The following is a 27,461-nucleotide window of genomic DNA, read 5'->3' as shown; positions in this document are numbered from 1 at the left end:
AATTTTCTTCCATTCTCTTCTGCTGCACTTAAGCCATACCCTCTCAGCACCTGAACAGCTTTCCTTTCTCAGGCCTCTCTCTATGCCACATTATAACCAGCTACTGGATGTCCATGAAAGCAACCTGGCAATATTTGGGTAGACTGTCTCCAAATTGCATTAATGAAACTGGAAATTTAAGGAAGCATGAAAAAAGGAATTCAAAGCTGAATCCCAACACACAAATGATGCTTCAACTTATTGCATTATCAGACCATCAAGCATCAAGACCTGGAAATTAAAATAGAGTGACCTAGAATAAATTGATAAACCAAAAGGCTTCAAAAGAGAATGTCATCAGACAATTTTCTCTCCAAGAAATTCAGAAAAAAATATTAGGAATTGTTTATGTATCAAGATATATTTGATTTAAAACTGATTCTGCTTTCTGGAAATTTGGATGGTTAGTTCTACCTGATCTCTGTTCATTCCTGGTGCCATTGGATTTTTTCGAGGCCTCGGGGTGGGCCGCTGAAACCCCTGTCAGAAATAGATGGTAGCTTCATAAACATTATCCAATGGGCAGAAGGTGTGAAGGTCAATTCGTTGACTAGGGGAATAGAGTGTTCCTATCCCTTCTATGTAGACCCTCATAATTTTGTAACTTAGTTATCTGTTCAACCTAGACCATAAGACCATAAGATGTAGGAGCAGAAGTAGGCTATCGGCCCATCCAGTCTGCTCTGCCATTCAATGAGATCATGGCTGATCTGATAATCCTCAACTCCACTTTCCTGCCTTTCCCCTATAACCCTTGGTCCCCTTACTGATTAAAAATCTGTCTATCTCTGCCTTGAATATACTTAATGACCCAGCCTCTGCAGCCCTCTGCAAGAATTTCACAGATTCACTACTCTCTGAGAGAAGAAATTCCTCCTCATCTCTGTCTTAAATGAGCGACCCCTTACTCTGAGATTATGCCCTCTGGTCCTAGATTCTCCCAAAAGGGGAGACAACATCTCAGCATCTACCCTGTCAAGCCCCCTAAGAATTTTATATGCTTCAACTAGGTCACCTCTCATTCTTCTAAACTCCAACAGGTACAGGCCCAACCTACTCAATCTCCCCTCATAAGAAAATCCCTCCATACCCAGGATCAACCTAGTGAACCTCCTCTGACTGCCTCCAATGCCAGTGTATCTTTCCTTAGATAAGGGGACCAAAACTGTTCACAGTATTCTAAGTATGGTCTAACTAGTGCCTTGTATAGTTTTAGCAAGACTTCCCTATTTTTATATTCCATTCCCTTTGATGTAAAGGCCAACATTCCATTTGCCTAACATATTACCCATTGAACTTGTATGCTAACTTTTTGTGATTCATGCACGAGGACCCCCAAATCCCTCTGTGCTGTAGCTTTCTGCAGCTTTTCTCCACTTAAATAATATTCAGCTCCTCTATTCTTCATGCCAAAATGCATAACCTCACATTTTCCCACATTATATTCCATCTGCCAAGATTCTGCCCACTCACTTAACCTGTCTATATCCCTCTGTAGACTCTTTGTGTCATCCTCACCACTTGCCTTCCCACCTATTTTTGTGTAATCTGCAAACTTGACGATAGTATGTTCACTTCCCTCATCCAAGTTATTAATATATATTGTAAATAATTGTGGCCCCAGTGTTGATCCTTGTGGCACTCCACTAGTTATAGGTTGCCATCCTGAAAATGCCCCCCTTATCCCAACTCTCTGCCTTCTATTAGCCAATCCTCTATCCATGTCAATATACTACCCCCAACACAATGGGCTCTTATCTTATTAAGTAGCCTTATGTGCGGTATCTTATCGAACACCTATTGGAAATCCAAATATATTACAGCTACTGGTTCCCCTTTATCTATCCTGCTTGTTACCTCCTCAAAGAATTCTAATAAATTTGTCAGATATTTCCCCTTCATGAACCCATGCTGGCTCTGCTTGATTATATTATGTATTTCTAAATGTTCTGCTATTACATCCTTTATAATAGACTCTAACATTTTCCCAATGACTGTTAAGCTAACTGGCCTATAGTTACCTGTTTTTTGTCTCCCTCCCTTTCTGAATAAGTTATATTGACAGTTTTCCAATGCTTTGAGACTTGTCCAGAAACTAAGGATTCTAGGAAGGTTACTACCAGTGCATCCATTATCTCTGTAGCTACTTCATTTAGGATGCACTCCATCAGGTCCAGGGGACTTATTGGCCTTTAGCCCTATTAATTTCCCTTGTAGTTTCTCTCTCGTAATAGTTATTGTAATTTATTTCCTCCCCGACTTTTGCCCCTTTATTATTTAGTATTTTTGCAATGCTATTAGTGTATTCTACCAAAAAGACTGATGCAAAGTATTTATTCAACTCCTCTGCCATTTCCTGGCTCTCCATTATTATTTCCATTGCCTCATTCTCTTAGGGGCCTATGTTCAATTTGGCCTCTCTCTTCCTTTTTATATATTTAAAGAAGCTCTTACTGTCCATTTTTATATTAGTTGCTAGTTTACCCTCAAAGTTTATTTTCTGCCCCTTTGTTATTTTTGGTCATCTTTTGTTGTATTTTAAAACTTTCCCAATCCTCTGGCTTGCCACTAATCTTTGCCACATTGTATGTTTTTTCTTTCAATTTGATACTATCCTTAACTCCCTTGGTTAACCATGGTTGGTTTATCCCCTTCCTAGAATCCTTCTTCCTCAACCTCCCCTGTTGCAAAGAAGAAATGACCCAAGCTTATCCAATCTTTTCTCATAAATTAAAATTCTCCAGTTGAGGCAACATCCTTGTAAATTCCCTTTGTACCCTATCTAGTATAAATACATCTAAATACATCTTTCAGCTGAAAGCCTGAGATGAGGCAGATAAAATGGGAAGAGATTTGTGTGGAGTATAAACACCAGAACAGACTAGTTGGGCTGGACAACTGGTTTCTGTTCTGTGTATTCGATGTAGTTCTATGTAACTCACTTGACCTCACACCCACTGCAGAAATGTTGACAAGAATGCAAAATACTGCTCAGTAAACAACCAAATACATTGTAAAGCTCCACTTACCACAAAGAGCCACCAATAATTCAATTTGAGACTGCCAGCGCCACATCCTGTCTAGCAAGTCTCTGGTGTCACTGTACCTTTATTTTCACTGACTCAAAATTATGTCACCGCAGTAAGTTGGGAAATAAGCATTTTTGTTGTTGAACAGCATGTTTTACTATTCCCTGCTTTTGGTCTCAACATTGACTTTTATAATTGAGCTGCCCAGTTGGGCAGCAAGTCCTTTTAATTGTTTGCCTTAAAATTAGAATACAAATCTTCCATGGGTATCACACACTGCGTCACATCCCACTCTTTGGATACACTAAATCAGAAGCAAAACAGACTAATTTTCTACTTTATCAGTCATTTAAAGCACTCACCCATCCACTAACACTATCAGTGTGAAAATGGATGTGGCTTTATTTAGCTTTGTTAAATGTGGTTGAAATATTATGTCTGATTGGTCAGAAAGAGGGATTCAATTTATCAGTGCCACACACCTTAAACCTTTGCTTTAGCAATGCTGGCAGAGAGGGGATCTGAGAACTGACTATAGCCTTGCAGGAATATTTGGTAGGGCACACTGAGTATTTCATGTTTGCAAAGGTCAATAGTGTCACCAAGGAGATATCCTGGGACAAAATAAAGGCTTTGTAGTTCAATTCAATCCAGGAGTTTGATACTTTTTGTGTTTTTTAAGCAATAAATCAAGTGACAATTTGTTTCCTCATTGATGCCAACCAAGAAAGAACTAGTCAGACTTGGCTACCTGGGAATAGCCACAGATTACAACATTTGCAGTGCATCCAATTTAATTTAACTTTTATCTGTTGTTCCAAGCTCAGCTTAGTAAACGTTATTAAAAATGTTCTCATCTTTTCCACTTACTTTTTATTTAGCATTTTATCCACTAACTATCCCACAATGTATATGGTAGGATTACACATCTGTGTTCGGCATATACAGAAAGCCTTTCTCCAGTGTAATTACCACTCAGTTAATTATACGATCAACCATTAATAAAGTCTTCAGAACCCATTGGAGACATGGCTTAATGTTTTTATCAGAATTGAAGTATAATCACAGCCTTACGTCCTTGCCTCATAGAGGTCATATTACTTTCTACTGCATCAGAATGGAGTACAAATTTGCTTTAAAAAAATCAGCAATGGAAGTCTGATCTTCTGTAAAATTAGTCATATCCTTACATCATATGAAATATGAACATTTGTAATTATTAGTCCTTGAGGATGTGTGTGAGAGATAGGAATATTGAGTTGGGGGGAAGGGTGTGGGGGGTTAGACAAGGTATGAATCCCTTGCTGAGCAAATGATATTTCATTGGTTCCACTAGTTTTTAGTCTGAGAGGCAGGCAGGGGTGGGGGGTTGGGGGTGTGTAGGGTGGTGGGTGAGGATTTAGGACGACCCAAAGGAACCATTTCTGGGATTGAATGCCACTAAGTGTGTGTAATGTTTTTGTATTACTGCTTTGGTGCCATCGCCTAAAAGAATCTAGCGTACATTCTTTATTTACTCACAGAGGGTTTGTCAGTTGAACATGGGCCGAAATTTTAATCACAATCAGTGGTGTCAAAATGGAGCATTTTATTAATTTAATTTATTTCATTTGATTTCAGAACAACATATCCTGAATGTGAAGCTAACCATCCTCCAAATGACCTCAGGGATGAGTGGGTAAGTGAACTCAATGAGGATGTATTGGTTTTTCAACTGTGTTGACCCTTTCCACCTTCCCTCTTGTATTATTTAAAACAATCTCTATTTCCCTAGTAAGCGGTGCTTTAAATGGCAATGTTGACTCTTGCTGTGCAACTAGAGCGATTAGTTCAGAAAGTGGAAAGAATACGATTATATGGTTATTACACGGTTCGATCAAATGTTCTGTTTTGAAGTGTACAGAATTTCATCGTACAATATGAGATGAAGCATCAAATTCCTAATTATATTTCTAGACCACGACAGCTTATTTTAAATCTTTAATTCATTTAAATTATGACTGAGGAGCACAGAAGAAAGGCAAAGCATATAATTACCATTTTAATTAAATTCTTGATTTTTCTACCAGAAAGAGACAAAAATGAAAAGGCATTAAAAGCGTATCAGGATTAATGACAGTGAGCAGGACGCTTAATTTTGAAAAAAGTTTCCCTAAGTAGAAAAATAAATGCTGAAACGTCTTGTGAGATCAACTCCACTGATCTGGTGAGTAAAACCTAAAACTGGAACACTTTGTCATTTATTTCAAGGAAAAAGTTAAGAATGTCAAAAAGTGGTCATGAACTCTGTGGGAGGGGTCGTGCACTAAGTGCGGCAGTGAGCGGGTAAGACAACAATGGCAGTTTTTCACACCATATCGCCCCAAACCCGCTGCGTTTATTATGCATTCCCAGGAAACACAGTCGCTTCCATAGTGGGTGGGCTCTCATTTGCCCGCCATGCCATCACATCCCTGCTTCAGTACACCGGGCGCAATATTTAAAGTGCAGCCGCGCACACACCTCTCAGAGCTTCCAGGACACGACTGCTGCAAAGAAGACATGGCCATGAAAAGCAAAAAAACTGCAGTCTCCAGGTTCAATGACGCATCCCTCAAGCGCCTTTTGGATGCAATGGAGGCTCGCTGTGATGTCATCTACCCCAGCTCTGGCTGCAGGATGGGTGCGACCTCACTAATCCGGCTTGGAAGGTGGTGGCAGCTGTGGTCAGCACCAATGCCCTTTGAAAGAGGACAGCCACCCAGTGCCGCCAGATGATGAATGATCTGCTGCGCACCGCCACGGTAAGCTACTCTTCTCATCACTCTTAACTCACACACTCACAAACTCATCACACATCCACAGGGATCTCACTCACTGCTGGTTCAAAGGACATCACCATTCACTCTTTCACACACCTTCATTGTCCTCATCCCATCCATAGGGCCACTCACCACCCACACAGGCCAGGCATACTTATCATCTGGCCTGGCAGACATCCTGCTTACACTGTCTCCATTTCTATTCATGCAGGACAAGCTGGAACACAACAAGAGAGAGAGGTTGCAGGCCAGTGGCAGAATGCCCAAAATAAAATTCCTCACAGACTTTGAAAACAGAACCATCCAGCTGGCCGGCGATGATCTGGACCGGTCCTGTGCTGATGGTGAGGTTGGTGCTGCTCTACCAAACGAGGGTCCAGCAGTGCAACATCCATCAGACAACCATGCTGTGAGTGATGTGTCCTGTTTCACAGGCCACTGCCATGTATTAATTATCTCCCCTTGCTTCCCCCAGTGCATTTTGGAAACACCTTACAGAGTCCATGACCCAGGGCCTCTGATCAAACCCCGAAGAGACCTCTGAAGAGGAATCTGGAGGCACCCTCCTTGAAGCCCCATCACAGCGCTCACCCACACCCTCCACCAGTGTAGAGACACACACCTCGGTGGGACCTAGCTTTACAGTAGCCTCGGGATAACAATCTGGTGAGCATATCGCACTGTTTGTCCTGGGTGGCAGGGACTTTCCAGGTGTCCGGCACTCAGAGGACTGTTGGAGGCCAGAAATTTGCTAAGTCTGATGATGAGCCTCTGGACTTGGTCATGTCACAGTTGCTGGAGCTGCAAAGGCAAACTCGGGAAGATCAGGCAGAGATGCCGCTGCACTCTTCAGATTGCAAGGCACAATGAAGGAGTCCTTCAGGCTGACGTGATAGCGCTGGCATGCCAATGCACTGAGGTGAATAATAGTAGGATGGCGGCTGCCATGGAGACCGTGGTCCAGGATGTCCCTCCTGCGCTGCTGCGTGGGCTCAACTCCATTACTGATGCCATAGTTGGCCTCCGACAGTGTGTACGCGAGAGGGGTGCGGGACAGCTCGATCTCACTCCACCCACCCTTCTCCTGAAGGAGTCAGCCAGGGGCCCATGGGCACCCATAGGGAGGAAGATCAGCAGGTGTACCTTCGGGGGCCATTCATCCAGGTGATTCCAGGAGTGTCCGGCCCATCTGAATCCCCTCTTCCTTTTTTTTATTTATTCACGGGATGTGGACTTTGCTGACTGGGCCAGTATTTATTGCCCATCCCTAGTTGCCCTTGAGAAAGTGGTGGTGAGCTGCCTTCTTGAACCTCTGCAGTCCATGTGGTGTAGGTATACCCACAGTGCTGTTAGGAAAGGAGTTCCAGGATTTTGATCCAGCAACATTGAAGGAACGGTGATATATTTCCAAGTCAGGCTGATGAGTGACTTGGAAGGGAATTTCCAGGTGGTAGTGTTCCCATCTATCTGCTGACCTTGTCCTTCTAGATGGTAGCAGTCGTGGGTTTGGAAACTGCTGTTGAAGGAGCCTTGGTGAATTTCTGCAGTGCATCTTGTAGATGGAACACACTGCTGCTACTCTGCGTCGGTAGTGGAGGGAGGGAACGTTTGTTGTGCCAACCAAGTGGGCTGCTTTGTCCTGGATGGTGTCAAGCTTCTTGAGTGCTGTTGGAGCTGCACTCATCCAGGCAAGTGGAGAGTATTCCATCACACTCCTGATTTGTGCCTTGTAGATGGTGGACAGTCTTTGGGGAGTCAGGAGGTGAGTTGCTTGTCACAGGGTTCCTATAACCTCAGTAGCTCCTGCTCCACAGGCTGAGGAGACTGCCACTACCACACAGCTTGACCCCAAAAGCAGGCTGGTGTCCTCCAGGTCTCGGCCCTCCAGAGAAAGCCCGCCAAGGTCATCACAGACAGGGTGAAGCAACTCCACCTCCGCTGTGGATGGCCGGGGAGCACCAAAACGTAAGGGCAGGGTTAGGAAGGTTAAGAAGATGTAGTTATACAGCTTGGGCAAGGGTGTTAATCACTTGTCCTGTCAACAAACTCCCAAGAATGTTTCCCTTGTTCTGATGAGCAGTGTTTGTGTCACTCGGATGTGAAACCTTTCTACACAAAATAAAGGCAGGTGTCTCAGTTCAGGGCCTCGTCCATGTGCTTTGTGCAGCCTTCAGACCAAAGTGATGGCCCAGCCTCTCACTTGCAGACACATTACTGATGCCTGCGCCTCGGTGGTGCTTGTCATTGATGCCAGAATGTCGTGGGCAGGCGTCATAGAGTTCCGTCATTCTCTCAGCGTGCTCTCAGCACCTTTAAGGTGGGGCTGGCCCCCATCCCTTCAGCAGTTGTGACCAATGATGCTGTACTCCTGAAGGGTTCAGGTGCAAAAGCCGGACAAAGAATCAGATGCTTTTAAGGTTTCATGGCTGAGTCTCTATGATATGGCCCTGATCACAGAGTGCAAGTGAGCTGCCCTCGGCCAGACAGTAGTCAGACATTCTCAGAGGCTATGTGAAGATCTATGGAGTGTCCTCACTGCATGTTGTCATCATCCTCCTGGAACTGAGTGACTATTAGGGCCTCCACTGTGTCTCCATGATAGGAGCATTATCACAGAGGGTCCGTGTGCTGCCATAAACTAGACTGGAGTCAAACATTCATAGATGCAATGTAAGGATCTTCTGGTGTCTCCTCACTGCATGTCGTCATCATCCTCCACAAATCTAGCAGCTATGAGGGCCTCCCGAGCAAGCCCGCCTTGTCTGACTAGTGTGTTACCCTCATCCCTGTCATTGTCGCCCTCGAGGACCTCCTCACCCTTGTCCCCATCGGTGCCCTCCTCATTAGAGGAGACCTCCAGCTCCTCCCACTCTGCCTGAGACAGCTGCTCTCCCCATTGCAGGGACAGATTGTAAAGGGTGTAACAGACGACGGTGATGCATGACACCCTCTGCAGACTGTATTGCAGGGCTCCACCAGACTGGTCTCGATGGTTTGCTCCACCAAGTTGCAAGTTGCAGCATGGGCCTCATTATACATTCGCTCTGTTCCAGTCTGAGGCCACTGCACAGGTGTCATCAGCCACGTCCTCTGTGGGTAGCCCTTGTCCCCGAGGAGCCAACTCTGCAGCTACAGTGGACTCTGGAAGACATCAGGGATCTGTGACCGACTGAGAATGTAGGAGTCGTGCACACTCCCAGGAAACAGTGCGCAGAGCTGCAGGATGTGTTTGTGGTGGTCACGCAGCTGCTGCACATTCAGCAAATGGAAGCCCTTGTGGTTGACATATTTGACCTTGTGACCGAGATCCGAGTGCCACATAAATTCAGTCAATGACACCCTGCACTTGTGGGAAACCCAAGGCCTGGGCAAATCCAATTGCTCTTGAATCCTGGCTGTCCTGATCCTAGGTGAAATGCACGAAGCTGTGTGCCCTGGTGAATATGGCATCCATAACCTCACGGATGCATTTGTGGGTGGACGCTTGTGATATCCCACAGAGGTCACCTGTGGAGCCCAGTAAAGAGCCACTGGCATAGAAATTGAGCACCGCAGTCACTTTCACAGCCACTGGCAGTGGATGTCCTCCTTGTCCCCATGGTGCCAAATCCTGCAGTAGCTGGCAGGTGTGACCGGCCAGTTCCCTAGACATATACAGGTTTTGGAGACACTGGTTCTCGGTCATCTGCAGGAATGAAAGGCAACGTCTTTAGACCCTGGATGTAGCTAGCCGCCAACCAACGATGGCTCACTATGGCTCTTCAGCGGTGTGTGCAGGAGTCCCAGCCACCTCTTCTTCCAGAGGGTGCTGCTCCTCTCTCTGCGCAGCCAGGTGCTTGAGTCACTATCTTCTCTATTATCTTCGCTCTCTGTAAGCCACAAGGCATACAGCTAGTTCACCAGGCTTAATGATCCTGATGTACTCCTCCTGCAGAATGAAAGAGAGAGATGGGTGGGTTAGCATGCATGTATGAAGAATCTGTCCTGGTTAAGTCTGAAGGCCCTTTAAAGCATTCCGGAGAGTGCTGGCCACCACTTGGATGGCCAGAGTTTAGTGCGTTGCATGGCTGCTCGAAACCCCACCCACCGCCGCTCCACTCCACCTGACCAATTGGCGGCAGCTTTGCCCATTGAACTGCACGCTGTGTTCTCAGCTCAGGCATAGACATTCTCTTAACCCGCACTACAAGGCTGCACTGTTAACTTGAACCATTGGGGAGACTGGTCAGTTCCTGAGCAGTGAAAAGCTCTGGAGCACTTGGCACTGTGATGCCTCTGCGCTGCTAGAGTGGGCCGAAAAGCTGGAGTCCCAACTCCAATCATATCAATGAGGCTGCGCCTGAACTGTCTGAACTGCAGAGGAATGCTCACTTTATACAAAGTTTCCCTAATGCGTGGCCACTTCCCTCATCCACCACCCCAGTCCACCCAACATGTGCTAGTGCCCTACCTTCAACCACAGGGCAGCACTTGCCCCCACCCCCCCCTCCCCCAACATGCCTCAACCACAGGGCAGCCCTTGACTGCCCCCCACCCGCCTCCAATGCGCCTCAATCTTGAAGTCCCACAGGCGATCCGGGCGAGCGCTGCACAGCGTTACTGTGAACTCGCCTCCGAGTTCCCCTCAAAGTGAAAACGATGCTGAAATATGAGGCCTCCTAGAACAAAAACAAGCAGCCTTCATTGCCTGGCAGAATGACCCAAGGTTACAAGTCAAGAAAGCAGCATTCCAACAGCTCAAAGCAGACACCCAAGGACAAATCCAGCAGATAAAGGACATGTGGTGGGAAAAGCCCAAGAGATCCAACAATATGCTGAACATCATGACATGTGAAGCTTTTTTTGAAGCCACCAGTGCTGTTTATAGACCAACTGGGCAAATTCCCCTAGCTCACAGGATGGTCTCTGATTTTAAGGTTAACAATGCCACCTGTCAATGCTGGGAAGAAGATTTTCAACAACTCCTCAACTATGAATCCACAGAGACAGCTGATGCTCTCCAGGCTATCCCCCAGTGCTGTGTGGTAGAGTCCATGGGTAAACCACCAGCAATGGGAGAGCTGCAACAAGCAATGAAACGCATGAAAAACAACAAAGCCTGCCGCCCTGATAGTATGCCAGCTGAGATCTTTAAAGCTGCCAGACTTTTGCTCACATCAAGACTCCATGCACTCATCCTATGAATTTAGGAGGAAAAAGAACTTCCCTGTCCCACCACCCAAACCTCACCCCCCCAACATCAGGAATGTAACAATTGTAACTATCTTCATGAAGGGAGATAAATTATGCTGTGGAAACTATTGGGGTGTTTCCCTCTTATCCACAGCTGGAGAAATTCTGACACACATTCTCTTGAATCGTTTACTTCCTAGGGCTAAGGAAATCTCCTCAGAGACACAGTGCGGCTTTAGACCTTTCACAGTGTCATGGCCACGGATCATAGCCCCGAATTACTTACAGATATATTGAACTTTTAAGTAAGGTGTGTTTTTTTAACAAAGGACATACAAACAAAAGCTGCTTGAGACTGTAAAGTAACCACTTGCTGAAAAATTCCTATTTGGATTATACTTGATCAACTAGCCCAGAGAATGGAATGTTCCTAAAAAAGGTGCCTAAGCTTACTTCAGACAGCGACACTTCAAAGGAAGAGATGCAATACAAAAACTGAACTGTAATCTCCTGTGGTTGCAGAGATAATGGAGGCTGATTACCATCTTAGCAGAAACCATCTCCAGTGAGTTATATCCCAGACTATGGACATGATGTGAGTTGAAAATAAAGCCGATCTTGGCAAAAGACATATTCCAGGAATACACAAGAAGAGGAGTTAAAAAGCCAACTGCAACCCTAGTTCTGTGTGCTAGTTTTGGTGTTCCAGGCCTAGTGTGCGAGGGTGTGCTGTGAAGGTCACGGCTGAAGAACATTAACTAGGCATCCCTGCGCTTACAGGAAAAATAACTCTCTCTGATTGCTGGAAGCAAGTCATAAGTCAGCAAAGTCACAGTCAAAAAGGAAACAGAACAATTACTTTCAGCTAACCTGCAGAACCAAGATTCTGCAAACGAACAGCTCGACTGCCCAAAACCAGCTCTACCGGAAACATTCAGCTTAACGGCCACAACGTTTCATCATCTACTCTTCATGGACCAGACAAAGACTGATTTGTATACCTTTTTAACTTTCTTTTTGGACTAGCTTCTCATTTCTAACCTGTGGGCAGAATTTTGCCCTCGTTGGGTGGGCTCAGCAGGGGCGAGCGTGAGCTGTCGGGATGCCGACTGCCACCCGTGATCGGGGCCCGACTGCAATTTCACGCTGGTAAGCCAATTAAGGCCCGCCCAGCGTGAAATGTACGCTGCAGAGCTGCCTGTGTAGGAGGGGGGCGTGAGGAGAGCGAGCGCGCAAGTTCGCGCATGTGCACGGGTGTGCGCAGGTAAAGCTCCCTGAGGCACAGAACTCTCTCAGGGAGATGAAGATTTTGAACACTCTGTCACATGAGCAGGGATATGTTAGAAATTCGTTTGAAAAATTTTTTGTTTAATCGCTGAACAAAACCTCATCCCGCTCGTGGATGAGGTTTTGCAAAAAATCCAATGGCCGCTTGGCCTTTTTGCCTGCCCGCCAACTGCAAAGTTGGACAGGCAGCGAAGATTTTAATTCAATTGGTACTTAATGGTCTTAATAGGCCTGTTAATTGTCAGTAGGCAGGTTGCCGACTCCCATACGCGCCTGCCAACTGAAATATTGTGCGAGTGCACGATGGCATTTGGACGCTCGCCTGAAGCCATCGCGTACCATTTTACACTTGTTCGGGTTGGACGTGTGCCCACCCAACGAGTGGAAAATTCTGCCCTGTGTGCATATGTATTGCATTTTAATTATTTTTTCTCATGTTTTAGTAACTAATAAACTCACTTTTTTTGACTCAAGAAAACCTAGTCAGTTTCCTTTTAAACGTAAATGCATTTGGATTGGGAAAAGTTAGCCATGAGGGAAGGGGTCCTTTTTAAACCTTGTTGCGACCAACCTGGGTGTGGGGGGGTGGGTGGGGTTGTTGAATAAAGAAAGGGAGCCAGTTTATTCTGCCTCACCCGGGAGCATAACAAATTGGGGGCATCTCCCCGGGAACCAATCATAACAATAGGAACCTCTGACATGATCTTTGTTGCCAGACAAATCCAAGAAAAATGTCAAGAACAACACAAGGAACTATTCATTGCTTTTATCGACCTGACCAAAGCATTTGACTCAGTAAATCATGAATCTCTGTGGATTGTGGTCCAAAGATTTGGATGTCCAAGAAATTTCATCACAATCCTGCAATTATTCCATGATGATATGACTACAACTGTGTTGAGTGGGAGATCTGAAACAGATGCCTTCAAAACCCAGACTGGTATCAAGCAAAGCTGTGTGGCACCCCCATACTATTTACAATCTACCTGCCCATGGCTATTCACCTCTCAAGGATCAACTGCCCCCTGGTGAGAATATTACATTGTGTCTAGATGGAAATCTCATCAACCCCAGTTGCTTCCTTGTCAAATCTAAACTGACCACCATAAATATACATGACCTATAGTTTGCAGATGGCAGCAATGTCACTGCCCACTCTGTACCAGATGTGCAAGCCACTCCCAGCCTCTTCAATTCTGCATACAAGAAACTCGTCCTTGCATGTAGCCAAAACAAGGATCACCTATCAACCCAGATCTGGGTCAACCAAATATTCCAGCGTCCATATACATTGAAGTAGATACTCTGGGATGTTGAGCCCTCCCATACTTCGGCAGCTACCTCTCTCAAAAGGCCACTATTGATGAGGAGATCCAACACCAGATCAGCTGTGCCAGTTCAGCGTTCTACAAACTACAGCAACGAGTGTGTGAAAACAAAGATCTTTGCAAGTCAACAAAAGCCCGAGTATAGAGAACAATTATGACCACATTCCTGTACTACAGCGAGACCGAGATTGTGCATGAGCGACATGTGAAAACACCAGAGAAGTTTGATCTGCCTCACATTCCGGGTTTAATGGGAGGACCATTGAACAGACACTAGTTCCCCTCTTGAAGCCAGCTCCACAAGCATTCAGGCAACATTCCTGCAAAATCAACTTCGATGGACTGGACACTGTGTCCGGCATGGCCGAAAAGCATCTTCCCCTCCAGGTCCTGGTTACTGAACTCTCAAGTGCCCAACTTTCAGGGGAGGACAAAGAAAATCCTTCAAAGACACTCTGAAGCTCTCCTGCTAGTGTGGCACCATTGATATTAACGACTGGGAGGAGCTTGCTACCAATCATTAAAAATAGCAACAACTTTTCCATCAAGCTGCATCATGCTTTGAGTACTGTTAGGAAATAGAAATGGTTTAAGTAATTTAAATTGGTGTTTGTGGGTGTTAGGGATAAGTTTAGCTTTAATGTTTACTTGTGATTTGTATTTCTCCATCTGTGTGTTAAGAAAGGTCAAATTGAGTTTTAGCTTCACTTTAAAAGGTGTTTGCATTTCTAATGAAATCTTTATGACTGTAAGCTAAGTTAAGCAAACAAGAGTAGAAAAAAACAGGGTTGTTGCCTAGCAACAGGGGCCCAGAGAGGCAGGTCCCTCCCACAGACACACACAGAAAAACTAAAGAGCAGTTTTGAGTTCAGCTGGTTTGAAGACAGCTGTCAGCCAAAAGCAACACCGAAGGGGCATATAGCCTGTCCCAAGCTAAAGTTGGTTGAAAGTAGCTACCAGGAGAGATTGGAGCAAAGGGGACAGATAGAAAGTCCCAAGCTAAAGAAAAACCCCAAGAACCCAGGGGAGTGGAACAGGGGAAAGCTCCAAGCAGACCTTCTATTCAAAGGAAGGACAGGAACCTGTAATAGGTCCTGTTAAGTAAAGTTAAGAGTGAGCAGCAGAGAGAAAGGCTCCAAGCTTCAGATTTAAAGAGATAAAATCTGCAGAAAGCAGATTTAAAGTGAGAACAGTTTGTAAGAGACAAGGAGGTCCAAAGAGTCAACTGAAGGTCTGTAACTCTTTGCAATGGGCATGTGACACAGTGGTGTGCTGTTAACACTGAGTCAGTGACAGAGTGCATGAAAGACAGTTTGAATGCATGTGGTGAACCGGGGAGAGAAACATCAGAAAGACAGTTCAAAACCCTGGAGGTGAACCTTTGCACAAGGCATCTGAGAGAAAGCATTGGTTAGGGAGAAGATACCAAAGCAAGTTCTTAGAGAGTGGAGATTGGAAATCCTCATGTGAAGGATTGAGTTCAGTGAGACTGGTTGACTCATAGTATGACAAGTGTCTGGGGGGAGTTGAGGAGAGATCCATAGTATCTGTCTGGGATGACATCTGTCCCTTGGTTTCAGAGTGTGATGTGCCTGACCACAGGGTGCCTATTGGTACATGGACTGTGTATTTACTGTGAACATTAGAGTATGCAATAGCTTTCGTAACTTGTGTTATCCTTACAAACCTGTATATATCTGTAAAGATATAGTTGTGGGTGAAGGGGTATTGTAATATAGTTCATCTTTTCTAGTTGAATAAATGTTTTATTCTTTTGTTAAAAGTTCATCAGCTGACTCCTGTGACCTTGTTCAGTAGCTACTCTCCACATATCTAAACAAACAAAGTTAGGATCTATCAAGCTGGGTTCTGCCCTGGGGTCAGACTTATACAAGAATAACCTCAGCTGGAACAGGATTGGAACAGCCCCAACACCTAATGATGAGGCAGAGTGGCAGCAGAGAAGGAGAGAAAAGGAAGAAAACTCTGCAGTTCAGATCCCACTGCCTGGTGGGACATCCTGTCCCATGTGCGCAAAGATGTGCGAGTTGAGAATTGGCCAATCAGCCACGTGAAGACCCATGGCAGAAAGTCGAGACACTGAGTGGACATTATCCTCGAATCCAGGTACAGCCACCACCAACGCCACCGATGACCTGCCCCCTACCCAACATTTGTCACCTCAACCCTCTCCTTCTGCGTTTTTGCATTCAGACACCTAAGACCCTGGCATCTACCCAGGCAGTACAGGCTCACCAAGAAGGGCACGAGCAACAGTAGACATCTTGCTGAAGAAGCAGTGTCACTTGGTCTGATACCCACAACAGCCAGCTCAGATACTGGCACTGTGCACACCTTAGAGGGCGGGACACAGTTGGGATCAACACTTTTGCACCAGTTTTACAGGCTGAAGTACACCTCTCAGAAAAAATTCAAGCTTTGAGCATGTCATAGGATCATAGGATAATACAGCACAGAAGGAGGCCACTGAGCCAACTGTGTCTGTGCTAGATCTTCACTAGATTAATCAAAACTAATCCCGTTGCCCTTCTTTCTCCCCACATTTGTGCATCTACCTCTGTTTCAAATATTTACCCAAGTTTCCATTAAAGCAGGCAATGGTCTCTGCCTCATCCATGCACTGTGGTAAAGTAGTCTATGCTCTGACAATCCTCAACTTAAATTTCCCGAATTTCTCTCAATCCCTGCATGTTCATATTGGGCAGAACTTAGCCCTTGTCTGGTGGGCTTGGTGGGGCTGGGAGGAGGTGGTCGGGAAGATGATCACTGCCCGCGATCAGGGCCGGTTTCACGCAAGGTTGGAAAGGCAGAGAAAAATGTAAGTTAATTAAGACTTTACTGGCCATAACAGGCCTTTTAATTATCGGCGGGTGCACTGCCAAGTCCTGCGTGCCCGCCGAGTGAAATATTGCGCGACTGTGCCTAGATGTCAGGACGCTCGCCCAATGTCAACGCAAATCATTTTACGCTCGAGTGGGTTGTTTGCACGCCTGCCTGCCATGGTAAAAATTTTGACCGTTAGAGTTAAAGACCTGTTCTCATTGATTCCCCAACCAGAGGAAATAACTCTTCCCCCATTCACTCTATCAAAACTTTCATAATGTTAAACTCTCAATTAAATTCATCAATGTCTGTTCTAGCTGAAATAGTCTCAGTAACCTATCCAACTACGAATAATTGCAGTTAAGGAGGTGCTCTTCCCAATACGAAATTAAACCCACAAGTCACTGTGGGCCTAGCTCAACATCCTACCAGATCACTGCCTTGAACCTCATTTCAATCACTGCCGCAATCCCTGTTCTGATCACTATCCCAATCCCCTGCCCTGATCACAGCCTTGATCCCCTGTCCCAATCACTGCCTGGATCCCCTGTCCCAATCACAGCCTTGATCCCCTGTCCCAGCCACTGCCTTGATCCCCTGTCCTGATTACTACCCCAACCCCCTGTCCTGATTACAGTCTCGATCCCCTGTTCCAATCGCTGACTCGATCCCCTGTCGCAATCGCTGACTTGATCCCCTGTCCTGATCACAGCCTCAGTTCCATGTCCTGATTACTACCCCAACCCCCTGTCCTGATTACAGTCTCGATCCCCTGTTCCAATCGCTGACTCGATCCCCTGTCGCAATCGCTGCATCGATCCCCTGTCCTGATCACTGCCCCGATCCCCTGTCCCAATCACAGCCTTAGTTCCATGTCCCAATCACTATCCCGATCCCCTGTCCTGATCACTGCCTCAATCCTCTGCCTTGATCCCCTGTCTCGATCCCTGCCTGGATCCCCTTTCCCGATCGCTGCCTCAATACCATCTCCCGATAACCTCCTCAATCCCCTATCCCAATCATTGTCTCGCTTCCCTGTCCTGGTCACTACCTCGCTTCCCTGTCTTTATCACTCCCTTGATCCCCTCCCCCAATCACTCCCTCAGTCCCCTCTCCCGGTCACTTCCTGGACCCCCTGTCCTGAGCACAGCCTCAATCCCCTTTCCCGATTGCTACCTCAATCCCCTCTCCTGATAACCTCCTCGATCCTCTGTTCCATTCACTGTCTCGCTTCCATGTTCCAATCACTGCCTCAATCCTCTGTCTCCATCACTGCCTCAATCCGCTGCCCTGATCACCAGCTTGATCCCCTGTCCCAGTCACTGCATCGAGCTCCTGTCCTGATCACTACCTCGATCCCCTGTCCCGATCACTGCTGTTATGATGTGGCAGATGATGTGTGCCAGGCAGACCAAATCCACAAGGGAAACTTGGCTATGCTATCACAACAGTTTTGCAATTTGTATTTATTACAAGATATGTGCACTGAATTCAGCAGTGATAAGTCCACCAAGACCTTTAGAGGTTAAAAAAAAATTAAATTAAAATATTTATTAACAAAATAAAAGATATCAAGCACACACATGAGACTACAATTACTACTATAATAACTCCTAAAATTTCTAATTAACCTGACCCCTAGTTACAGTCCCTTTAAGGCAATGGCCCATAATATATTTTAGATTTAAAATAAACTCAGCAAGTTAACACAATACCCTGGACTGTAGAATTCCAAATGGCTTTTCTCCAGTTTCCATTTCATTAGATAGCAGACTTATGCATCAATTCTGTAGGCTTCATTAAGGCTATTTTGCACACTCCTGTTAGATCTTACATGGGCTTCTGACGCATAACCTTTAATTCTCCTTTATACATGTTTCTCTCTTTTTAATATGTAAATTCTATTGCTCCATATGTCTTTGAAATTGTATCTTCCTCATAACATAAAAGCTTTCATGTTGCCACTATATATTGTCATTAACCTTTGGGAAAAATAAACACATTCCTTAGCCTTGTTTATCTGGCTAGTTGTAAATAGACTAAGATCCCTTTGAAATCCAAATATCCCTTCATTTATCTAAAAATTCAAATTTCCTTCACACCTTACATGCTAAGCCAGCATCCATGTTTACTCATTAGCATGTCAAGCACCTAGCTTCTTTTGATGATTTAGAGTTTATAGTCTGCTTTACTACAAAATGTAATTAAATCACACACAGACCAACTATACTTACCCCCATAAACGTAATTCACAATAAGTCAGAAAAATATGAAAATTATGTGTTAGTTTCATGACACTGCCTCGATCCGCTGTCCTGGTCATTGCCTTGATCCCCTATCCAGGTCACTGCCTTGATCCCTTGTCTCCATCACAGCCTCAATCCCCTCTCCCAATCACTGCCTTGAACCTCTGTCCCAATCATTGCCTCAATCCCCTCTCCCAATCACTGCCTCAATCTCATATCCCAACCACTGTCTCGGTCCCATATCCAGAGCACTGCTTCGATCCCCTGTCCCAATCACTGCCTCGATCCCCTGTCCAGATCACTGCTTCAATCCCTGTCCCAATCTCTACCTTGATCCCTTGTCCTGATCACTGCCTTGAACCGCGTCCCGGTCACTGCCTCTATCCCCTGTCCCAATCACTACCTTTATCCCTTGTCTAAATCACTGCCTCGATCCCCCATCTCTATCACTGCCTCAACCCCTTGTCTCGATCACTGCCTCAATCCCCTGCCCCGATCACTGCCTCAATCCCCTGCCCTGATCATGAATCATTCCCCTGTCCTGATAACTGCCTCGGTGCCCTGTCCTGATCCCTGCCTCGGTCTCCTGTCCTGTTCATTGCCTCGACCCTCTGTCCTGATCACTGCCTTGATCCCCTGTTTACATGTCTCTCCCAATCACTGCCTCGATCAATGTCCCGACCATCCCCCATCCCAGCACTGGAACGCCTTCCACTGACTGCCTTTTCCTGTTTGACCCACTCCCAATTAATGTTCTCCCTTTCATGGCAATGCCCCAATCTGTTTTCATCCCTTTCCTGGTTTCTGCCCTCCTGATCGCCCCCCTTTCTTGAACAAATCCGCTCTGCAATTGCCCTTCCTTTCCCAGCTTTCCTTCTCTCAGCCATCTTTCCTTGCCCTTTAAGTATTGACCTGCTGCCAGTAACCCAGCAGCCTGAAATTAGAAGCCTCTTTGCCGGTGAACTGCGAGAACACGTTAAACAGGTACTGGCAGATCACTCATCTTTTTGAATGAGGCCATGGGCAAAATTGGGTGCACCATTGGCCAACCAATGAAACCTTTCCCTGCTCTCAGTTCTAGGCCCAGTACCAGGGATGGTATGTTTTTGTAGAGGTGTGAAAAAACATTTTCTTCTTTAGCATGAATTTGGGAGAAGTGTTATGGCATCGCTGTTTTTAAGCTTTATTGGAAAGAAAAACTTCTGTCTCTTTTTTACTGTGTCCCCAGCCAAAAACACTAAATGCCATGGGGGTGAAAAACATCTAAGGGATGATTTTTTTTTTTCAGTTGGGTATAACAAGATTGCAAATGTTTATATTACTAAATATAAATCCAAAATTTGATCACTTTAAATTAGTCTTACCACTTATTCCCATTGACGTTAGTTAATTTGCCATGAGTGAAAAGTTTTGCACTGGAATTTATTTTGAATCATAAAAAGTATGTGATCTTATTAAAGTTTACTTGAAGTGAACTACACTGGGTCAGCCTTCTCTCAACAAGAGGAAATTATTTATTCTGTCATCCCGAACCAAATGTATCATTTTCTCAGAAGTTAGTTCCGCATTTGTCAGGATTAGCTGTAATATGAATATTGACCTGAGATACTTACACTGTTATTTGTTGCTGACAATCAACTTCTCCAGCTCTGACTATCTTCCCAATGGTGCCTCATCCTGCCTTACTGATCACTCCTCGTTCCAACCCAGGGTACGGTCATAAGCTCAGCCCAAAAACTAATGTAGGTCACCCTTTTCTTGTTGCTATTTCCTTAACATCAACCTGTCCATTTTTCCAAGCCACACAATTGTATATTACAAAATTAATGATGCTTTACCAATTAGAGAAGCCTTGATACATGAAGTGAAAAATGAAGGAAGGTAAAGGAAGGAAATCGAATCAGCAAGATAAGTACCACAGTGATGTTATGAAATATGCAGCTGAAATTATGTATGTTTTCATTAATATGGAGACATTGAACGGATTTTGCGGCCCTGCCCACCACTGGGATTGTCCGGTCCCACTGAAAGTCAGTGGCTGGGCTGCCAAATATCCCGCGGTGGGTCCCACCAGGATGGCCCGGAAAGCCTCGGCCATAGAACCTTTCTTCATTAACTTGTAGCACCATACATCAAAGATTTGCCTGGTGGCACAGCATCGTTACAGTTCTTTCCACATTATTTTGCATATATGCATTTATAAATAGTTTGCCCATTATTTATGAAATTTTATTAATTTGGTTAACAGTAATGCAAAACTGGACTAATATAACCAAGAGGTCTTTATAATGTAATGAGTCTTACTAAGATCTATGTCCACGAGCCTTACCATTTGCGAAGCTTATTTCCTTGAGATGGGAGCAAAGTTGAAAATACTTGTATTGGGTGACTAGGTAGTGAAGTGGGATAGAATGCTTGCTGTTCAGCCCTGGGAGATGTATTCCAATCTGGATACTGCAGTTGTAATGAACATTCATTACCTCTGGAAATATTCTACATGAAAAGTGTTTTCACAAACTCGAGCCAGTGCTTAGACAGCGAAAATCTGAATCCGCCTATAATGCTAACGTAATTGGTAGTCTTACTTCAAAATTATTGCAACAAAGAGGGGCATAGAATTGGCACATGCAGCTTCAAGAGTTTAAGCCTAATGGCCAGGATATTACGGCCCCCGCCACGGCGTGTCTCCCCCTGGTGGATGCAGCGAGCCATTTAAATCTCCATTCAGTTCGGCGGGACTGTAATACCCCGGCCGGGCGGGAAGGGCCGTAATATCCTGGCCAATGATACATTCTGTGGGGGTGAGTTTACACCAAATTTCCCTCAAAAGCAAAAGGTAGGGCAAACAAAAAAACAAAACAGGAGCTCCCTGGATGACAAAGGAAATAGAAATTAAAATAAAGAATAAAAAGTGTATTTATGAGGTGTCAGGTAGGAAATACAATTGAAAATCAAGGTGAATACAGAACGTTCAGAGGAGAGATGAAGAAGCAAGTAAGAGGAGCAAAGAGGGAGCATGAAAAGAGACTGGTGGCTAGCATAAAAGGGAATCCCAAAGTCTTGTATAGGCATATAAGTAGTAAAAGGGTGGTACAAGGAGGACTAGGGCCAATTAGGGTACAAAAAGGGGATTTACACATGGAGGCTGGGGTACTAAATGAATACTTTACACCTGTTATTACAAAGGAAGAGGATGCTACCCAGGCCATGGTAAAAGATGAGGTAATTCACACACTAGATGGGTTTAAAATTGAAAATGAGGAGGTATTAGATAGTTTATCTATCTAAAGTTGATAAGGCACCAGGACCAAATGAGATGCACCCAAAGATACCGAGGGATATGAGAGTGGAAACTGCAGAGGCACTGGCCATAATTTTTCAGTCTTCCTTAGGCTCAGGGGTGGTGCCAGAGAACTGGAGAATTGCAAACCATTTGTTCTAAAAAGAGTGCAAAGATAAACCCTTCAAATTCAGGTCAGTCAGTTTAACTTCAGTGGTGGGCAAACTTCTGGAAACAATAATTAAGGACAAAATCAATAGTCACATGGACAAATGTGGGTTAACTCAGGAAAGGCAGCATGGATTTCTTAAGGAAAAATCATGTTTAGCTAACGTACCGGAGTTTTTTGAAGAATTAACAGGGAGACTTGATGGGCAATGCTGTTGACGTGGTGTATATGAACTTTCAAAGGGCATTTGATATAGTGCCACACAACAGACTTGTGAGCAAAGGTACAGCTCATGGAATAAAAGCAAAGTAGCAACATGGATACGAAATTGGCTGAGGGACAGGAAACAAAGAGTAATGGTTAATGGATATTTGTCTTCCTCGAGGGAGGCTTTTAGTGGAGTTCCCCAGGGATCAGTGTTGGGATCCTTGCTTTTCCTGATATATATAAATGACCTAGACCTTGGTGTACAGGGCACAATTTCAAAGTCTGCGGACAACACAAAACTTGGGAGCATTGTGAACTGTGAGGAGGATAGCATAGAACTTCAAAGGGACAAAGACATGTTAGTGGAATGGGTGGGCAGGTGGCAGATGAAGTTCAATGCAGAGAAGTGTGAAGTGATTCATTTTGGTAGAAAGAACATGGAGAGACAGGATAAAATAAAGGGTACAACTCTAAAGGGGGTGCAGGAGCAGAGGGATCTGGGTGTATATGTACATAAACCATTGAAGGTGACAGGACAGGTTGAGAGGGCAGTTAATAGAGCATACAGTATCCTGGGCTTTATTAATAGGCATAGGGTACAAGAGCAAGGAGGTTATTTGCACTTGTATGAGTCATTAGTTTAGCTTCAGTTAGAATATTGCATCCATTTCTCAGCACCGCACTTTAGGAAGGATGTGAAGGCATTAGAGAGGGTACAGAAAATATTCACAAGAATGGTTTCAAGGATGAGGAACTTCAGTTATGAAGATAGATTGGAGAAGTTAGAATTGTATTCTATAGAGAAAAGAAGGCTGAGAGGAGATCTGATAGGGGTATTCAAAATCAAGAGGGGTCTGGAGAGAGTAGATTGAGAGAAGCTGTTCCCACTTGTTAAAGGATTGAGAACGAGGTCAGAGATTTAAAGGAATTAGTAAAAGAAGCAAAAGCAATATGAGGAGAAACTTTTTTATGCTGTGAATAGTTAGGGTTTGGAATGCACTGCCTGATAACGCAGTGAAGGCAGGTTCAATTGAAGCATTCGAAAGGGAATTAGACAGTTATATGAAAAGGAAGAATGTGCAGGGTTATGGGGAGAAGGCGGGGGGATGGTACTAGGTGAGTTGCTCATTCAGGGAGTCAATGCAGACACGATGGGCAAAATGGCCTCTTTCTATGCTGTAACAATTCGGTGATTCTGTGATTCTGAGATCTAAATTGAACCCAGAAATGGACAATGTTAATTCAGTTTTAATTCTTTGATTATGATTATTGAAAATCATTTGCAAAGGCAGCGCTCCCTTTTCATCTTGCTTTGGGGTACCTAAAAGTAAATATCATTTGCATTTATATAACACATTATCACATGGTTTAAACATCTCAAAGCCCTTCACATACAGTTAATTCCTTTTGAAGTACAGTGATTCTTATGCAGCTAAGCAGAGTAGCTATTTTCACACAGGATCCCATAAGACAGAAAGTCAATGCCAGTCACATCCCAATATAAATGCTAGAATAGGCCTGTGGGGTAGTACCACTGCTGACCATGGCAGGATTATTGGGGACAGAGTGAAGTTCCATCATTTCTACCAAATAGCAAGCATCCACGCTAATAGCAATACATCTGAGGGTGCTCGGCACCAAAGCAGGTCACAAGCTCTGCGTCAGTTCTGGAGAGAAGGTTTGGTAGATGCGCTCCAGAAACATGGAAGTGCCTTTTACAAAGGGGGATGATTTTGGGTGAGATTTCTCAGGGTCCTCAGGGTTCTACCTTATACTATTTCTTGCTGATCAGTGGACACAGATTCAGGGCCTAGCACAAGTGACATGCCTAGAATTCACCTTCGTGATGCTTTCCTTGATCCTGGTGATGGCTCCTGAAACTTTTTCCACCAGGCCCATAAGATACCTGCTTATATTGGTGGCAGGATGCAGGACCAGCCTCCCCATGTTTTACACAATTGCCCAAAGTGAGCATTACCCCTCCTATGCCTTGTTAAGCAGATCTTTCTGAAACATTCTCAAGGGAGTGGCGTAGTCTGCACACTCTGGTGAAAAGTCATCTCCTAACAGGTCTTTCCCTCCTGTGATGTAACCTTACCCTGTCACTTCCTCTTCCTCCTTGCTCCAGTTCTGCCTCAGACATATATGGGAATGCTCATGGTAGATTGCATGGAAAGGGATGGGGAGAAAACGATTTGTTGGCTTGAAATTTCTGAAGGCCAGCCGACAGAATGCTTCCATAGCAGCAGAGCTGAGAGAAATATTTTCTAATTGGTCCAATCAAAGTTGAAATGTCAAATAAAGAAATAAAGACATCAAAGTCTTATAGCTTCATTTCATCAGTTGCAACATCATGCAGATTACCTTCCTATCTTTTCTACAGGCTTAAGTAGAGCAGTTAAACCTATTAAAAGATCAAAGTTTAGATTAATATATAGAGATGATTCTGAGTACACCACTACAAAATTAGCATCTGTCAGAAACTTCACGGAGAATTAGGTCTCCTCTTCTGGAGAAGAAACGTTTTCATGGGTAAATTGCAAGGAAACCCTCAACCTCATTAAACTTATCAAAAGTTAATGTCTAATTTAAGAACACAGACAAATCAAGGATGCTAAATGGTATTTGGCCTACCAAAACTTATCCATTTAAGTACTTCAATTTTCCTATTGTAGCATCAGCCTCATTTATAAGGTCCAAAATATTTTTTCTTCACCACCTTCCTTGACAAATTATTCCAAAAAATGAATCATTCTGAGTAGTGAATATGCAATTTTTAAAATATTTATTAGTGATAAATTTCACCTGCCAGTTGCTCAATTGCCTATCCTATCTTGGATCCTTCCCTGCATCATTTGTCCCTCCTACATGTCAGATTTTTTTTAGACTATTACACTATCAGTAGCAGTTGTGACCAAGCTTATATTTAGTGTAAATGTCTAGATCATTAACATAGAATAGAAATATCAAGGACCCTAGGACTCCACTCAAAACTTTCCCCATCCCGAGTATGTTGCGCCCTATTCTGTAATTAGTCTTTGATCCATTTCTAACGTTTACCCTAGTTTCCTGTAGCTTTCAGTTTAATTATAATCCTGTCACGTGGACTTAGTCAAGGAAATTCTGCAAGTCTACATACATTATATAATGAGTTCCACTCTATTTGCAACTTGCTCAAAGAATTAAACAAGATTTTACAGACAGAATCTTCGACTCATGAATTCATGTTTCTTAATAAGTTATTAATGAGCAGGAACTTCACTGGTCTACCCCCATGAATAGCTTTCACAGTTACATTGATATGATCAATGTTAGGCAAATTGCTCTGAGTCTTTCCCCATGAAAAGTATGATGAGCTTTGCAGTGAATAAGGATGCATGTTAATATCAAAAAGAAAAATAAAATTGCAAATGTTGAAATAGAACTTTCCAGGCCCATTGGCGTCGAGCATCAAGGCGAGCAGGGAGGTGGCCAAAAATTCGGTTTGAGGCCATCGTGAAACCAGTTTGTGATCGTCCGCTCCACCCGTCAATGGCAGGCCACGTTTTCCAACGCCACACATCAGGAACCTAATTTCAATGCTTTAGCATCCAATTATAAGCTCTGCTCACCTGAATCACCCCCCCATCCCTCCACACTGGATCATCTGGGCACATCAACATGATTGCACGCTGACGTGTTTCACAACTGTACATAAGCGATGTACAGCTGGCAAGCTGCACTTCGTTCTGGACTTTGAGGTTTGGTTTGCCCACCTTGTTTTGGGCAACATTCGCAGTCATCAGCGCCAAGGCTTCGCAGGCAGTACACATCATTTTTAGTGGGGGCTCACGGGCAGGCCTCTACCTACCAGAACAGCATTAAGGCGGGGGTGGCTTTTCAACAGTTGCAAGGCTAGGGCTTGCTTGGGGAAGGGGGAGAAGCATTTAGTTGCCCCAATGATTTTCTGCCCAAGCATTCTTCACCCTTTGAAGAAAGCATTTAATCGTGAGTCACAGATGGCTACCCAAGAACTTCAATCACCTTCAGATGGGTTTCCAGGTTCTTTGCCTGAATTCCCACAGGATCATGTCATTAGGTTTTCTATAATTCACTGTATGTGATCTGCAATGATGACGTGCAACTCTGACGTTTTTGATGCACGCAAATGACATCAAAACAAAAATGGTGATTTAAATCAGACAAACAGGCCCTAAAGAATAAACAACCTTAAAATGAAAATGCCTTAAAGGGAGGACTTACTGTATCTGTTGGGTGACTGCATGACCTTCAGTCACTCACAGGGCTATTTCTTGGCCTCTTGTAGGTGAATAGAGCCCAAAATGCAAGGAAGAGGGACAGGATAAAAGTTGAGCCACCACAAATAATCCAGCTCACAGTTCCAGAGTGGGGTGTCCTGGAGGTAATTTATGCATCTGTGTCTTTCTCAGCTGATGATAGCCCGGCAGTAAGCTTGCAATGTCTGGTTGACAAGTTACAAATATCTCAAATACACATGTTGACTTTAATTCATCAACGACTGACTTTGGTGATTGTCAAGATTGTGACTTTACCACGACTAAATCATATGCCATTCTTTTTTTCCAGAGCCTGTACATGTACAGCAGACGTCACAAGACAGCCATCAGGGCTGTGCCTAAAAGGACCTCATTCCTTCTGGGGATGCACAGGATGTGCAACAATGCAGCAGCACAACTCCTCACACTTCAGTGGGTCCACTTAGACATGTAGTTAGAATTCGCCTGCTGATTCACCCCTTACAAAGGAGCACAAGCAGACGCTGGTGGTAAGGACTGCTGTGGAGTATCTTCTGATCAGCTGGATAAAGATGTTGAACTCACAGGGATGACCATTAAGAAGAAGAACGCTAGAGATGCATCAGCAACTTAGCCAAGTGCTGGAAGATGTGCCACGTACACTTTTCACAATAGCATGGAGGATGTAGAAGTCCAACTTGATTTGCTAGTGGATTGGTGGCACAGGGAACTACATGGATGTCTGTTATAGAAACAGTGGTCACCTCCATGAACCTTCAAGCAGATAGTGACCACAGCCATGC

Source organism: Cetorhinus maximus, chromosome 18 (assembly GCF_964194155.1).
Source record: "Cetorhinus maximus chromosome 18, sCetMax3.hap1.1, whole genome shotgun sequence".
NCBI classification, from domain to species: Eukaryota; Metazoa; Chordata; class Chondrichthyes; order Lamniformes; family Cetorhinidae; genus Cetorhinus; species Cetorhinus maximus.
Note: the sequence above shows the minus strand (reverse complement) of the source record.